The sequence below is a fragment of the Cnephaeus nilssonii genome (assembly GCF_951640355.1).
Source record: "Cnephaeus nilssonii genome assembly, chromosome: 10".
Classification (NCBI taxonomy): Eukaryota; Metazoa; Chordata; class Mammalia; order Chiroptera; family Vespertilionidae; genus Cnephaeus; species Cnephaeus nilssonii.
Genome location: NC_137081.1, coordinates 40,641,668 through 40,656,300, shown reverse-complemented (window position 1 = coordinate 40,656,300; position 14,633 = coordinate 40,641,668). Strand labels below are relative to the sequence as shown.

Below are 14,633 nucleotides of genomic sequence, written 5' to 3'. Positions count from 1 at the left end.
AAAGGCCCTGGCCGGTGTGGCTCAGTTGGTTAGAGTGTCATCCCATGCACTGAGGAATTGCAGGTTTGATTCTTGGTCAGAGCACATACCCAGGTTGCGGGTTTAATCCCTGGTCAGGGCGCATACCGGAGGCAACCAATTGATGTTTCTCTCTCACATAGATGTTTCTCTCTCTCTTCCTTTCCATTGCTCTCTCTTTAAAAATCTATGAAAAAGATATCCTCCAGTGAGGATTTTAAAAAAATGCCCAAAGAATGGATCACTGTTTTGTTGCTGGGCTTATAATGGTATTAACCCTGGTAACAGTCTCTCTCAGGCATTAGGATCTTTACCAGTGATCAGCATTCCCCAATATCTGGAGGCAGCAGGGCCCTACGTTTCCTCCCTAAAATCTTACCACCAAGTGAATAGTACAATAAAAATAAGTCTTATTCGTAACTCTTACCACTCTACCACCTGGCCAAAACTACCTTTATCACTCATCAGAATGATGGTACAGCTTCCTCCCTGCTTTTACCCCTTTTCCCTAGAGCCTGTTCTTGAGACACACACAAACACACACCAAGTAGCTTTTTTAAAACCTAAGTCAAATCATTTCACTCCACTGCATGGACCTGTGATAGCTGCCCATCTCACACAGAACAAATTTCAGTCCTCACAAGGCTTCTGGGCCTTACAAGATCAGGCCACCCACTACTTTTTTCTCTTCACACTCTCTCGACTCCTTGTCCTTCTTGGAACACAACAGGCATGTCTTTCTATGGTCTCTGTGACAGGATGGGAACCTCACATTTCCATAGGTCTGCTTGACTAACTTCCTCAACTCTTTCAAGTCATTGCTCAAGTCTTCTCAGTGAAGCCCAGATTGCCCACTTTATTTAATACTAGAGGCCCAGTGCACAGGATTTGTGCACTGTTGGGGGGCGTGGCCTGCGGGGATGGGCCACTGTGGGAGCGCTGCTCATCCTGGTCAGCCGAGTGGCTGTGGACCCACCCTCTGAGCAGCTGCTCCCGCTGTGGGATCACTACTCCGGGATGAGCAGTGCTCCCACAGTGGGCCCATCCCCGCAGGCCACGCCCCCCAACAGTGCACAAATCCTGTGCACTGGGCCTCTAGTATTAAATAAAGTGGGAGTGCACTGACCACCAGGGGGCAGCTGCTGCATTGAGCGTCAATGCATGTCATAGCGACTGGTCAACCGGTCTTTCTGGTCATTCTACCATTTGGTCACTGGGCTTTTATTATATAGGATTTCTACTTGGCAACTCACCTCCATTTCTTCATGTGCTCAGCTTTTATTTATTTATTTTTTTAAATATTTTTATTGATTTCAGAGAGGAAAGGAGAGGAAAGAGAGATAGAAACATCATTGATGAGAGAGAATCATTAATCGGCTGCCTCCTGCATGCTCCCCCCCCACAACACTGGAGATTGAGCCCACAACCATGACTTCCTGGTTCATAGGTTGATGCTCAACCACTGAGCCACACTGGTCGGGCTAATGTGCTCAACTTTATAAAATTTTTGTACCACTTACGACTTTCTAAAACACAATGTAATTTACTTACCTGTTAGGTCTATTTGTTTATTGTCTGTCTCCCCATGCTGGAATGTAAACTCCATGAGGGCAGGCTCTATGTTTTGCTCATTTATATCTCAAGCACCCAGAATAATGTCTAACACATAGCAGAAACTCAATAAATGTTTATTGAATTAAATTAATGAAATGGATCAAAATCCAACCCTATACCCTAAGAACCTATAAACTCAACAAAATCCCAGTTCTAGATCCTTTTAGGTAGTATGATGGGCACTCTGAATGAAAGGTGCACTCTGAAGTGAGTATAACAATATCCCCTGGGCTCCCTCACCTGGGAAGATCATGAGAGTGTGGGAATGAAGGATTTTGGACTAAACGGAGTTTGGGACCTGAAGATAGGCTTCTGAGCTTGCCAGATGCCTACCAGGTGTTCTTGATGGCAATATTCTTGGTAAGAAAAAATTTTGGCAGTACATGTGGTGATCAAGGCCCCTCATCTTAGAGCCCTAGCTAATATTACACCCCGCCTGCAGGACTTACTATTTCAAAGAGTTTTCCTTTTGAGTTTCAATTTGGAATGTAAAAATGGTAAATTTGAAGAAAAAAACCACCAACCACCACAAAACAAAACCACACTCCCAGAAAACACACACCCAACAAACAAACAAACCACAAAAATAATCAACTACTTTACAAGGAGTACATTACAAAAGGAATGTTCACCTTTATGTTCAAGTTCAAATTCGTAACAAAATGAGAAATTCAGGATGCTTTCATAGGTAGGGGAAGATACTAGTCAAAATTGCCAACTGAGATTTGATTTGTTTTCTATTCAAGGAGCCAAAAAAGATGTCTTAACAAAGATAAAATACTCCATTGTGATGATATGGGAGTGATTTACCAAAGTAGGTTAGTTTAGTAATAATAAATTAGTTTCAAGGCTGAACGCTCTCAATGAACAAGTCCAAAGCAAAGCATGAGTATTTGTGTTACATGTTGATGACACAGCTAGAGTACTTCCTCAGATGCTCTTGGCCTCTCCAGGTCTTTGAGCTACTTGCCTTGCCTTAACTGTCCCCAGGTGATGACCCAGAACAGGCCTCCAGAACAGATCAGCCACAAGCTTAAGCCCTGGCAGAGAACTCAATCAGGGAAGCAGAACCACTATGGGTATGTTGAAAAAGGGATTTATTATAGAAATTAGATCTCTACATGTGTGGGAACTAAGAATCTGAAAAGAGGTTGTTGAAGAATCAGAGACCAGCCCTGACACAAAGGAGTCCAAGCTGGTGGGGAAATCTGGAAGCTAAGCCCATCCAGTTGGTGGAGAATCCAGCTGGTGGAGAAGGACTGGTGTCAAAGTCTACGGAAGGTTGAGGACTCTTTATGACCACCACCTCTGTGAGGCTGTGAAGTCTGTTAGCCCAAATGTGGTTGCAGTTATTCAGCAGAGAGAACAGAAGAAACAAGAACCCTCCTGGGTCTGGACATTTTTTCTCTTGCCACATCTAACCCATGACGACTTTTAGAGTTTAATGGCTGCTACTTTTGTTAAAATGAAACTCAAATCTCAGGTAATTTCAGTTTTGTCTATCTGAACAAATATAGACCTGTAAGTATATAGGGAAGGGGATTCTGGAAAACATAACCAAGTTTTCAGCATAACCAAGTTTCCTATAAAACAAACCAGCACAATTACCATACAATGGCTGCAGAGCATGGGGTTTGTTTCTCTAGTTTGTTTCTCTAGTTGTCAGATCACTCAACCTGGTTTCAAGTGTATAATTCTGTAACACATCATCTGTATATTGTACTGTGTGTTCACCACTCCATGTCAAGTCTCCTTCCATCACCATTTATCCCCCCTCTTCCCTCTTCTTTCTCCTCCCATCCCTCTGGTTTCTACTGTGCTACCGTCTGTGTCTTTTTGTTTGCTTAATCTCTTCACCCTTTTCACCCAGCTCCCCTCCCCCCTCCCCCCTGATAGCTGTCAGTCCGTTCTTATATCTATGAGTCTGTTTCTGTTTTGTTTGTTAGTTTGTTTTGTTCATTAGATTCCACATATAAATGAAATCATATGGTATGGCACATTTACACAACGAATACTACTCGGCTGTAAAAAGGTAGAAAATCTTAACTTCTGTGACTGCATGGATGAACCTGGAGAGCATTATGCTAAATGAAATAAGCCAGTCAGAGAAAGACAAGTACCATTGCATCTTTTGATGAAGCACTAGCATTTCAGCCTTCCTGAGAAACCTCAGCTAAAATTGTACCCCTAGGATAACTGCAAATAAAAGGAAGTGTGAGCCCTAGCTGGTTTGGCTCAGTGGATAGAGCATCGGCCCACGGACTGAAGGGTCCCAGGTTTGATTCTGGTCAAGGGCATGTACCTTGGTTGCAAGCTTGATATCTGGCTTTGGTCAGGGTGCATGCGGGAGGCAACCAATGGATGTATCTCTCTCACATTGATGTTTCTCTCTCTGTCTCTCCCCCTCCCTTCCACCTTCTCTAATAAAAAAAAAAAAAAAAGGAAGTGTGAGAGTTGTACAAAAAGCATTCAAGGTGTGGACTATGATTTGTGTGAGTCTCAGTTCATTTGCTTGTTATGAAATTATAGCATTAATAGTATTTTAAGAATATCATTATCTTCCTTCACTGAAAAAGTCCATGAACAAGTATTTCTCTGAGACAAATAAAAGGAATGGATTGGGGAGCAGAGATCCTTTTAGTCAACATATGACTTGTGACCCAAACTCTCAGCAAGAATATATACTTAATGAAAACATTGCTCTCTGGCAACTTCTGAGCAATAACACTGCCATAGCTCAAAAAGCAGTGAAAAGCCTATTATTCGTATTTATGTATCCAGGCCAGTCTGGGTTTTCAAAAGATTGTGATCGACAGAGTGGAGAAGCTGCCTTGATATGCAGTGTCAGCTCTCTTTAATCCATTTCCCCAAATGCCATCTCATCTTATTGGATTGTTGATCAATGAGTCAGGTAGTAGACTTTTCCCCTTGATAATTAAAAACACACAGCGAATATGGAATAGAGTGAAACATGTGGAGGCATTCTTGTGATAACGCATGAGATTTAGGTCTTTTTTAAAAAAAAGTTTTTATTTCTCTCAGAGAGGGAGAGAGAGATAGAAACATCAATGATAAGAGAATGATTGATTGGCTGCCTCCTGCACATCCCCTACTGGGGATGGAGCCCGAAACCCTGAGCATGTGCCCTTGACCAAAATCGAACCTCGGACCCTTTAGTCCACAGGCTGACGCTCTATCCACTGAGCTAAACCAGCTAGGGTGAGAATTAGGTCTTTTTAAAATATATATATATATATATTTTATTGATTTTTTACAGAGAGGAAGGGAGAGGGATAGAGAGTTAGAAACATCGATGAGAGAGAAACATCAACCAGCAGCCTCCTGCACACCCCCCACTGGGGATATGCACAAAACCAAGGTACATGCCCTTGGCCGGAAGTGAACCCGGGACCCCTCAGTCCACAGGCAGACGCTCCATCCACTGAGCCAAACCAGCCAGGGCGAGAATTAGGTCTTGATGGTTACTCTCCCTTCCTCAATAGTTTATGGTTGATTGCCATGAAAGGGTCAGTGAAAAAATGTGAAAAGTTCTAAAGTTCTTTAGGTTAAAGACTCTGTATGCTCTCGCCTCTTTTCACACTTTTGTATTTTCTTCTATATGGGGTTTGGCTTTTCTTTTTAGAGAGCGAGCAGTTTCAGTAGTTTCTATCCATGGACCCCAGATGGAAGGAATAAAAAGGGGGGATTATCAAATGAAGGTCAGCGGAGGGGGGAGGGGGTTAGCTTGAGAAGACGGTCTTCACAGGGAGGGAGTTAAGGTGAAACTGCGTTGTGTCACAGGCCCCAGCATCTATTATTTTATTACAGACAATATGACAACATTGCTAGTTAAAGTGGAAGAAGCTAATCCAAAAGGTGGGATTGGAGATTCAAGAGAAATTGTATGTGAGAAAAAGTGCATACAATTGACTATGTTTTATAGCAAATCAGGATTTTATCAGCACAGAAAACAGTGACATGCCATCACAGTTGCCTCAGTGGGGTAGCATTATCTTCAATTTCTGACCCCCTCCCCCCCCCCCCACCACCTCAACTCATCCAGTCGGACCCCTAGAGAGCCCACGAAGCACCCCCAGCGCTGTTTTCAGTAACAATTCCTGTTACAATAAGTGTTCTCTGGATTTTTATCCTCCTGAAGATGGTGATGGCAGAAAAGCCTTGAGATTCTTCTGAGATTTCATCATCCTTTTAACAGAAAAAAAAGTCTATGTAAATATTTAAATGACCCCATTCTTTCCCAGAAACTTTTTCTTCAGATTAATCTGCCCTCCGGCACAGGCTGGGAAGGGTTTAAGGGTGGGAGAGTTTAAGGGGGTGGGAAGGTTTGTCAAGTGAGAACGATCCTTTCTTTCAAGGAGCCCAAGTGTATCTCGGCCTGAGAAGTTTTTGCTTGAGTGTCAGGGATGGCGGGGAGCAGGCGCACAGTCTTGTAGGTTTACAGACCAGTCTGAATGACAACCTGAGGCAGGGGGTCAGCTGCGGTTCCCTTCTGAGTCTGCTCTCTTACGGAGCTCACAGCGACCGCGCTCCAGGCCGCGAGTGCTCGGGCCATTCCGGGCCACCAGCGCTGGCCTGAGAGGGTGGGACCGCTTCCAGGGCGCTTAGGCCCCGGGATGCCCGGTCAGGGTGTCCACGGCGGTGATCTCTGCAACCAGAGGTTCCCACGGTTCCGGGCCGGGGATGAGCCCAGGAAGAGCAACCCAGCGCGTCGGAGGTTTGCAGCGCCGGGCCCGCGCCGCTCCGGGCGTGCACAGTCAGGGTTCCCCTGCGGGGCCCGAGCGCAGCCGGAGCGCCGGCCGCCGGCGGATCCACTCCCGCCAGGTTTGCCAGCCCGGGGCGGGGAGCCCAGAGCGCCGCCCCGCCAGTGCGCCCCGCCCGTGGGAGAGGAGGGGCTGCGGCGCGGCGGACCACTGGAGGCGCAGCTCCGCCGCCGTCACCGCTGTCGGTGCCGGAGACCGCGGCTCCGCTCCCCAGCCAGCCGCGCGCCCGTCTGCCCGCCGGGGCCGCCTCCCGCCTCCCGCCTCCCGCCGCTGCCGCCGCAGAATCGGCGGCGCGGCCCCTAGCCTTCCAGGTAGGTGTCCTAGCCGCATAGGGTACCCCTGGAGCGGATGTGACGGTGCCCGTACCGGTGTCCGGGGGCATTGTGCGCGTCCGGAGGGCCGAGGACCCTTAGGGGCGCGCGGATGGGCAGCTTCGCTTTGGGCCCCTGAAGCATCCTTGGGGGTCTCCCCTGACCGCATCACCTCTGCGACCGGGAGTCGGGGTTGGCGGTGCTCTTCCAGCCCAGCGGCCGAGGTGGGAGGGGGCGTCTGGGTCATGGTCCCCACTCGCCGCCCTCCCCTCCTCCTCGTGTCGGGGAATTCCGGCCGCCTGGCTCTCGTGCCCGCAACCCCCGCGCGGGCTCCCCCAGGCTGCTGGGGAATGGAGCCGGGGCAGGCAGAGGGACTGATGTAATTGTCAGCAGAGAACGGCACCCGCGCGGGTGAGAGCGCCCGCGCCCGCGCCCGTTCCAGCTGACGCCTACGCCGCACCTTTCACGGAATCCGGGAGTCGGGAGGAGCGGCCGGGGAAGTTGTGCATTTGGGTTTATTGTGCGCGTGCACTGCGGACTGCCCTCGCGGGGCACCCCTGCCCCCTCGCTGCCGGCGCCCCTGCAGCCTTGCCTGCAGCCTTCGTCCACACCCCGGCCAGGGCCGAATCTGCCCTCCCCGGTTCAGACCGGGACAGCTTTAGCATTGCAGTCAAGACGTGCTTCCCCTGCAACCAGCCGGCAACTGCCCGCAGCTCGTGTCGCCCGGGTATCTGGAGGAGGAGGGGATGGGAGACCTGGGGAGGAAGCCGGGAAGAAGTAATGACAGCAGCAGATTAAAAAAAAAAAAAAAAGCCTCTACTGAATATAAGGCACATCTGCATGACCTATACTGATTTTGTGGCAATCTGTGATATACCTGAACGGTAGGTTAAACAGACCTAAAGCTGGGGAAAGCATTACATAATGGATATGAAGCAATTGACATGAAACTAAGTGAACCCTCAGGAGTGCTAGATTATTTCTCTCCCCTCTCCTCCCTCCCCCCCCAAACGTCCTATAGGCTTTTTCTCTATTAGAATTTCCATTTTTCAATTGCTGGAGTAGTTTTAGCAAATTGTATGTTGTATTCAGTTGTGATATTTTCCCAAATAAAATAATTTTTCTTGAATGTCTTTTCTTAAATTTAAAAACTGCATGCAAATGGGTGGTAATATATTACTCAGCTAATTAAGTGTGGTATTTCTTCAAAAGTAAAATGAGAAAATATCCCATCTTAATATCCTTAACTTTGTTTTCCTCTTGACTATAATCCACCCACACCCCACTTAGCTTTTGGAAGCATTTCTACAGTTTTAGGTACTGCAAGCTCACAGTGTTGATATTCCTTTCAAATGCTACAGCATTGCAGATACAAAGACTAATAATACATGAAACAGAAGACCTCGCAGTAACTCAGAGTGAGCAGAGTTCCCAAGGTCGAAGGGAAGCTGCAGCGTAATTCCGCTATAATCACCTACAGAGAATATGCATAGCTCTCATTGGGTTATAAGGAGGGCCCTGATTGGTGGAATATTATTCATATTATTCTTTTACCCCAAATTTCACGTTTTCCCCTAAAAATAATTTTTTCTCAAAGTAGAAACAAAATATTTTGAAATTAAATCTGCTTTTAGAAGGTCTAAAAACCCTGTTTTTGCTCATATTTTCAGTTTTGATGAGATAACTCAATTATACATTCAGTGGATGTATTCCTTTTGGGATATCGCAGTTTCATTTTATGATGGTTTATCAATTGTCTCTTGGTTATATGATTTGGTTGGACTTTTACAGGATCATATGTTTTCTTGTCCCTAGATTGCTTTGACTGTATGTTAACTTTACCTGAAGAAGAAAGGTAAAGTACTTCCAGGATGAAGTGTTTGTGGTTGGATATCTGGATTACCATTGCAGAAATAGAACTAGGTTAATGTATACGTAAATCAACGTTTTGTGCAACTTTATTCATGACACTGTTGGATGAGGGAAAAGATTTAAATTTTAAATTATTAAATCATTCAGTAATCATTAAGTGGATAATTACTTATTGAGCACCATCTGTTCAAGACACTGGTCTAGGCATGTGGGAGATACAAATAAGAATAAAAAAGTCCCTGCCCTCAGGAGTTTGTCATTTAGTTTGGGAGGACAAGGCGTGAATTCTCAAAATAAGGATTTTTTTTCTTTTACTGCAATGTTTAAGTAATAATTATAATCCCCCCCTTTTTTTAGTCTGTTTTTAATCTTGGGAAAAAGGTCTTATACTCTCTGTCGACCTCTGTGACATTTCCCCCCCTCCAACATTGTGTCACTAAGATTCATACATTATGTGTCTGTAACAAATATTTCCCTCTTCTCCTGTCAATGGCCTTTTTTTTTTTTGCATTAAAAAATATTGCAGAGTACTTCTTAGATCATTCATGTTTCTGGGGCACATGTGCAAGTGTTTTTCTTGGCCATATAACTAGGTATAGAATTTTTGATTTGTAGGGTGTCTGAATATTTAACTTACTAAATATTAACAAATTATTTCCCACAATTGTACTAATTTACATGCCAGGGGAACAAGCAAACACAAGTCATCAAATACAATCTAGCATTTATATGTGTGTTGAAATATACTTTTTTTTTTAAAGAAAGAGAATGATGAACTTTAAACTTAGGATAACAGTTATCTTTGGGGAGAACCAGAAGGATATGATGGGGAAGGACACATAGGTGCGTGCAAGTTATTGGTAATGATGTAGTTCTCAGGTGTGGTGGTAAGTTCATAGGTAATCATATTTTTTAAAGAGCGGGTCAGTCCAGCCAGTGTAGCTCGGTGGTTCAGCATCCACCTGTGAACCAGGAGATCGTGGTTAGAATCCCCGTCAGGGCACATGCCCAGGTTGCGGACTCAGTCCTTGGTGGGGGGCATGCAGAAGGCAGCTGATCAATGATGCTCATCATTGATGTTTCTCTCTCTCTCTCCCTTCCTCTCTGAAATCAATAAAAATAAAGAAATTAATGCCGTTTTTTTTTTTTAAAAAAAAGAGAGTCATGCATGGGTCAGTGATAATTTTAAAGTTCTAAGGGAAAAGAAAATAAGGCTAATACAGAGTCATCACAAGGCAGAGTAGGCTACTGCACCAGAAGACCCACATGGTGACAGTTGAGGGTTGAGGAAGCATTCCCTGTGTACAGGCATGAGTTGCCAAGAGCTCACGGTGGAGGCCTGCAGGAAGGATGAGCAGCCGCGCTGAGAAGAGGAAGGCCATCTCAGAGGAAATGATATGAATAGAAGTGGAGGAAGCCATATGAAATTGTCCAACAGTGAACCACTCAGAGGGTTCATAAAAACATCTAGGAAGCCCTAGCCGGTTTGGCTCAGTGGATAGAGCGTCAGCCTGTGGACTGAAGGGTTCCAGGTTCGATTACGGCCAAGGGCACATGCCCAGGTTGCAGGATCGATCCCCAGTAGGGGGTGTGCAGGAGGCAGCCAATCAATGATTCTCTTTCATTGGTGTTTCTATCTCTCCCTCTCTGAGATCAATCATCATCATAATAATAAAAACATCTAGGAAACTGGTGGATATGCGGGGTAAAGGGTGAGGAGAGAGATCCAAGGGAGGGCCCCTAGTTAGATTGCTGATTGAGATGAGAGTCTCCATTTGAAGACAACTAAGCAGGGAATTCCTTCTGATAGGGCCAGTATCACAGAATCTATATAGTAAGCTGACAAAAGGCAGAGCTAGGAAGGATAACCCCAATAGTTTAATATCTAGGACTATCTAACATTTTTTGGTGTTTGCTATTTTGATACCCATAGCTTTGACCTTTAACTCAATGGAAAGGAAAGAATAGATAAAAATTAAATGATCTTGTGCTATATATTTTTCTATCTCTTTTTCTTTGTTGTTCTTTTTCCATTTACTAATATGAGAGAAAATCAGTGTAGAAGGAATTGAGTCAGAAATAGAACATTAACTCTTATTTTTTTATCTTGCACCTTATCAAGGCAATTCTCACTGTAGCTCTTGAGACAGACCTATGTATCTACTTTTTGAAAAGAGTGTGGAAAGAGAATGGAGAACAACAGCACTATATTTTTAGAATCTTTTTTTTTCTTTCAAAAATCAAACCTAAAATAAACCTGGCCTCAATTTCTAGCAATGGCTTTATTTCATATCTTTTAAACCAGTGCTTAAATTTTATCATAAATTTGAAGAAGCTACCTTGATATTTTTTATACATAATACAATGTTGCTACAAGTAACAAACTGTTATCAACTACAAAAGTTTGAAGAATAAAGTATCTACAAGAACATTAAAATAAAAAGGTTTTGTTAAAACGCCATTTCTGGAGATAAAGTCTAAAGTTTGATTTTATTTTAAATTAAGATACCATTTTTGTTTTTTTGTTTATCTGGAGCAGTTAGACAAGTTTTTGTATATTCTCACATCATAGGCAACAATCTGCACAATTTTTGTTGTGTGATTTCCCTGGAATAGAAAAATAGCACAGTTTGAATGGCATGTTATGAAAAGACATTAATGAAATTCTTTTTTACTTCAGTAAACTTCAAATTGAAGAACTATAAAAGAGTGTGATCTCCAAGGTAGGCCAGCCAAACGTAGGGTTCACATGAAACTCCAGGAGGAAAGCAAGGGAGAAGGAAAGAGCAAAATCCACAAGAAACCAGGATAAAGGAATAGGAAGGTCAGGACAGGAAGTTAGTGGATGTTATATCCCAGCTTGTCTTCCAGCCTCCTTTCAAAAAGAGACAACAGCCCTGGCTGGTGTGGCTCCATGGTTAGAGCGTTGGCCCTCACACTGAAGGGTCAAGGGTACATACCTGGGTTGCAGGTTCCATCCCCAGCCCCAGTCGGGCCATGTGCAGGAGGCAGCCAATCCATCTGTCTTTCTCACATTGATGTTTCTCTCTCTCCCCCTTCCTCCCTCCTTTCCACTCTCTCTAAAATCAAGCATAAGCGCATATCTACAAACTCATATTAAACCTCAGGTGAATATTAACAACAACAACAACAACAAAAAGTGCCAACAGAGGAAATAAATCTGAAGGCTTATGGAGATCAGATATAAGAGAAGAGGTATCTCTCTACATTTTAAATAAAAAGCTTTGAAAAGTAACTACAAATGCTCAGGATAAGCATTATCAGGATAAGATAAATTAATTTTAAATTGTTTAGTCCAGTGATTTTCATACCTATTTTTTGTCATATTGGCAACAAATATATATTTTTGGTATGCCACAGAAATTTAGTAATTAGCTTATGTGTGCCATGAGACAAAAAGGTTGAAAATCTCTGATGTAGTCTCTTAAATTGGCAAAGATCTTGATGTTCGTTACTACTTTATGGTGACAAGGTTTTGAGGGAAACTGACAAGCTCAAACATTGTTGGTAGGGGTGCGAAATGGTCTAGCATCTGTGTAGCAATTTGGAAATACTGCCAAAATTAAAAATTTACCTACCTTCTCATCTCAGGAAACCTAAGAAGTTGTTCTACAGATATACTTGTACATCACAAAATGAATTTGCACAAAGACATTCATTGCAGCATTGTCTGTAAACAAAAGATTTAGAGAGAGTTAAATATCCATCAATATGAGATCACTTATGAGCAGAAACAAAGCGAGGTAGCTGTTGAAAGGAATGAGATCATTCTATATTTGCTGATATGGAACGATCTCTAAGATATAAGGAAACAAGTCAAGTTGCAGGGTAGTGTATAGCCCTTGGGGTTTAATATGAGTTTGTAGATATGCGCTTATGCTTGTAACTATTAAGACTGTCTCTGAAAGGTGACCCATGAAACTGATAATAGTGATTGCCTCTGGGGAAGAGAACTGGGTGGTTGGGGTGGGGATGGGAAGGACACTTATTTAGTACACCCTTTACCACTGTTTGAATTTTTAAATATGTCAACTTATCTATTGAAATCAAGATAGCTTTTAAATTTCTTGAGGCTCATTTGTATTGATCAAGAATGTTGAGTAGTTGTAACCAACAGCATCCCTTTGCGACATTAGATCCATGGTAGTTGCCATAAAGACCCACCCTCACTGTCCAGTGGTATGGCTTAGTGGTTGAGCATTAACCCATGAACCAGGAGGTCACAGTTTGATTCCAGGTTGCAGGCTTGATCCGTAGTAGGGGGCATGCAGGAGGCAGCGGAGTGATGATTCTCACTCATTTTGATGTTTAGAACTCCCTCTCCCTCTCCCTTCTTCTCTGAAGTCAATTAAAAAAAAAAAAAGACTCACCCTCACTACTACCCTGACAGGCTAAAGTTGAAGGAGGAGAGAAAATGGAAGCAGTTGCCCTTTGGGGCAGGTTGGCACACCTTGGTTCCCTGTAGTTGCCCTGCCCTTGCCACTGTGACCCCACCTAGCTGATTTTACTGGGAGGGAGGCCCAAGGGACATTGATTAGGACCTACCTGGGTGGTGATGAGAGTACATGGAGAACAGACTTCGAAGAAGTTGGTGGCAGAAGCCTAGGCTGGGAGAACTCAGAAATGGAGATGGTATTGATTGCTACTCCAACTCCATCAGATGCCCCTTACAGTGATAAAATAGAGGAAAATGTTATTTTATGGGTCACGGCCTTGAGATTATATGCTACCCCTGAGTTTTGGTACGATGTCTAGTAATCTGCATTTAAAAAAATATTTTTATTGATTTTTTACAGAGAGGAAGAGTTAGAAACATCGATGAGAGAGAAACATCAATTAGCTGCCTCCTGCACACCCCCTACTGGGGATGTGCCCACAACCAAGGTACATGCCCTTGACCGGAATTGAACCTGGGACCCTTGAGTCCACAGGCCGACGCTCTATCCACTGAGCCAAACCGGTTAGGGCTAATCTGCATTTTTAAAAGGTGGCCTTGGACCCTCCCTGGTTTGGCTCAGTGGATAGAGTGTTGGCCTGTGGACTGAAGGTCCTGAGTTTGATTCTGGTCAAGAGCATGTATCTTGGTTGTAGGCTCGATCCCATGCCCTGCTTAGGGCAGGTGGAGAGGCAACCAAGTGGTCTCTCACATGGAAAAATATCCTCGGGTGAGGATTAACAACAACAAAAAATGTGGCCTTGGTTTTGGGAGTCCATTCTGGGAATCATTGATCTCTTCTGCCTTCCTTCTTTTATTGATGAGATTATCCCCATTCATCCCTTAAAGTAACCGTTTCCTGGAATAACTTTTTATGGTATTATACCCTTAAACACATGCTTTCATAAGAGTGATTGTTTCATTGTGCCTTTGTCCTCCTAGAGCCCACAAAGTGGTACCGAATATTAAGGTATAGAATAGTGAGACAACTCTGGCCAGGTAACTCAGTTGGTTAGATATGCCAAGGTTATGGGTTCAATCTCTGGGTCAGGGCACATACACGAAGAAACCAATGAATGCATAAATAAGTGGAACAACAAGTCAGTGTTTCTCTCTCTCTCTTCCTCGCTCTCTTTAAAATAGATTTCCAAAAAAAGGAATAGTAAGACAGAGAAAGCTAAGGTAGCAGCTTAATGGTTGGTAGGTGATATCTTTGAGGAAAAAGAAGTATTAGCTGATACAAATTTAATAAGCATGAGTTATATGAATTATACTGAAGAAAAGGAAAAACTTGGTGACAGTCAGAGGTATCATGCTGCAAAATAATTTTCCTACAAGGAAATAAAAATAGTTTAATTCTCATCATTAATACACATTTATGCAAAATTAACAGACATAGCCCTTTATTAGGAATTGGTAATTTTAAATAAAAAAATAAAGTATACAGGAGGAAATGTTACATCATTCTCTTTTTATTAACTTCTAGGCATGAAGTCAGGGTTAAATGTGTATCCTAATAAATGAATCAAGTAAATACTATGCATTCCTTTCCTCTGTGGAAGTTCTGATAATTTAGTGGCT

The 14,633-nt window shown here is 43.5% G+C and overlaps 1 protein-coding gene across 8 annotated transcripts in view; it reads left to right on the top strand.

Annotated features, from left to right (window-relative positions):
* Positions 1-6,555: 6,555 nt before the first annotated feature.
* Positions 6,556-14,633, top strand: part of OSBPL6 (oxysterol binding protein like 6) — a 183,772-nt gene continuing 175,694 nt past the window's right edge. For 7 of the 8 annotated variants that reach the window (XM_079782837.1, XM_079782836.1, XM_079782835.1 and 4 more), the window contains exon 1: positions 6,556-6,724. The gene's annotated coding sequence lies outside the window, so the exon portion shown is untranslated. Of the gene's footprint in view, positions 6,725-8,539; positions 8,580-14,633 lie in introns of all 8 variants that reach the window. The other variant, XM_079782832.1, reaches the window with a different exon arrangement.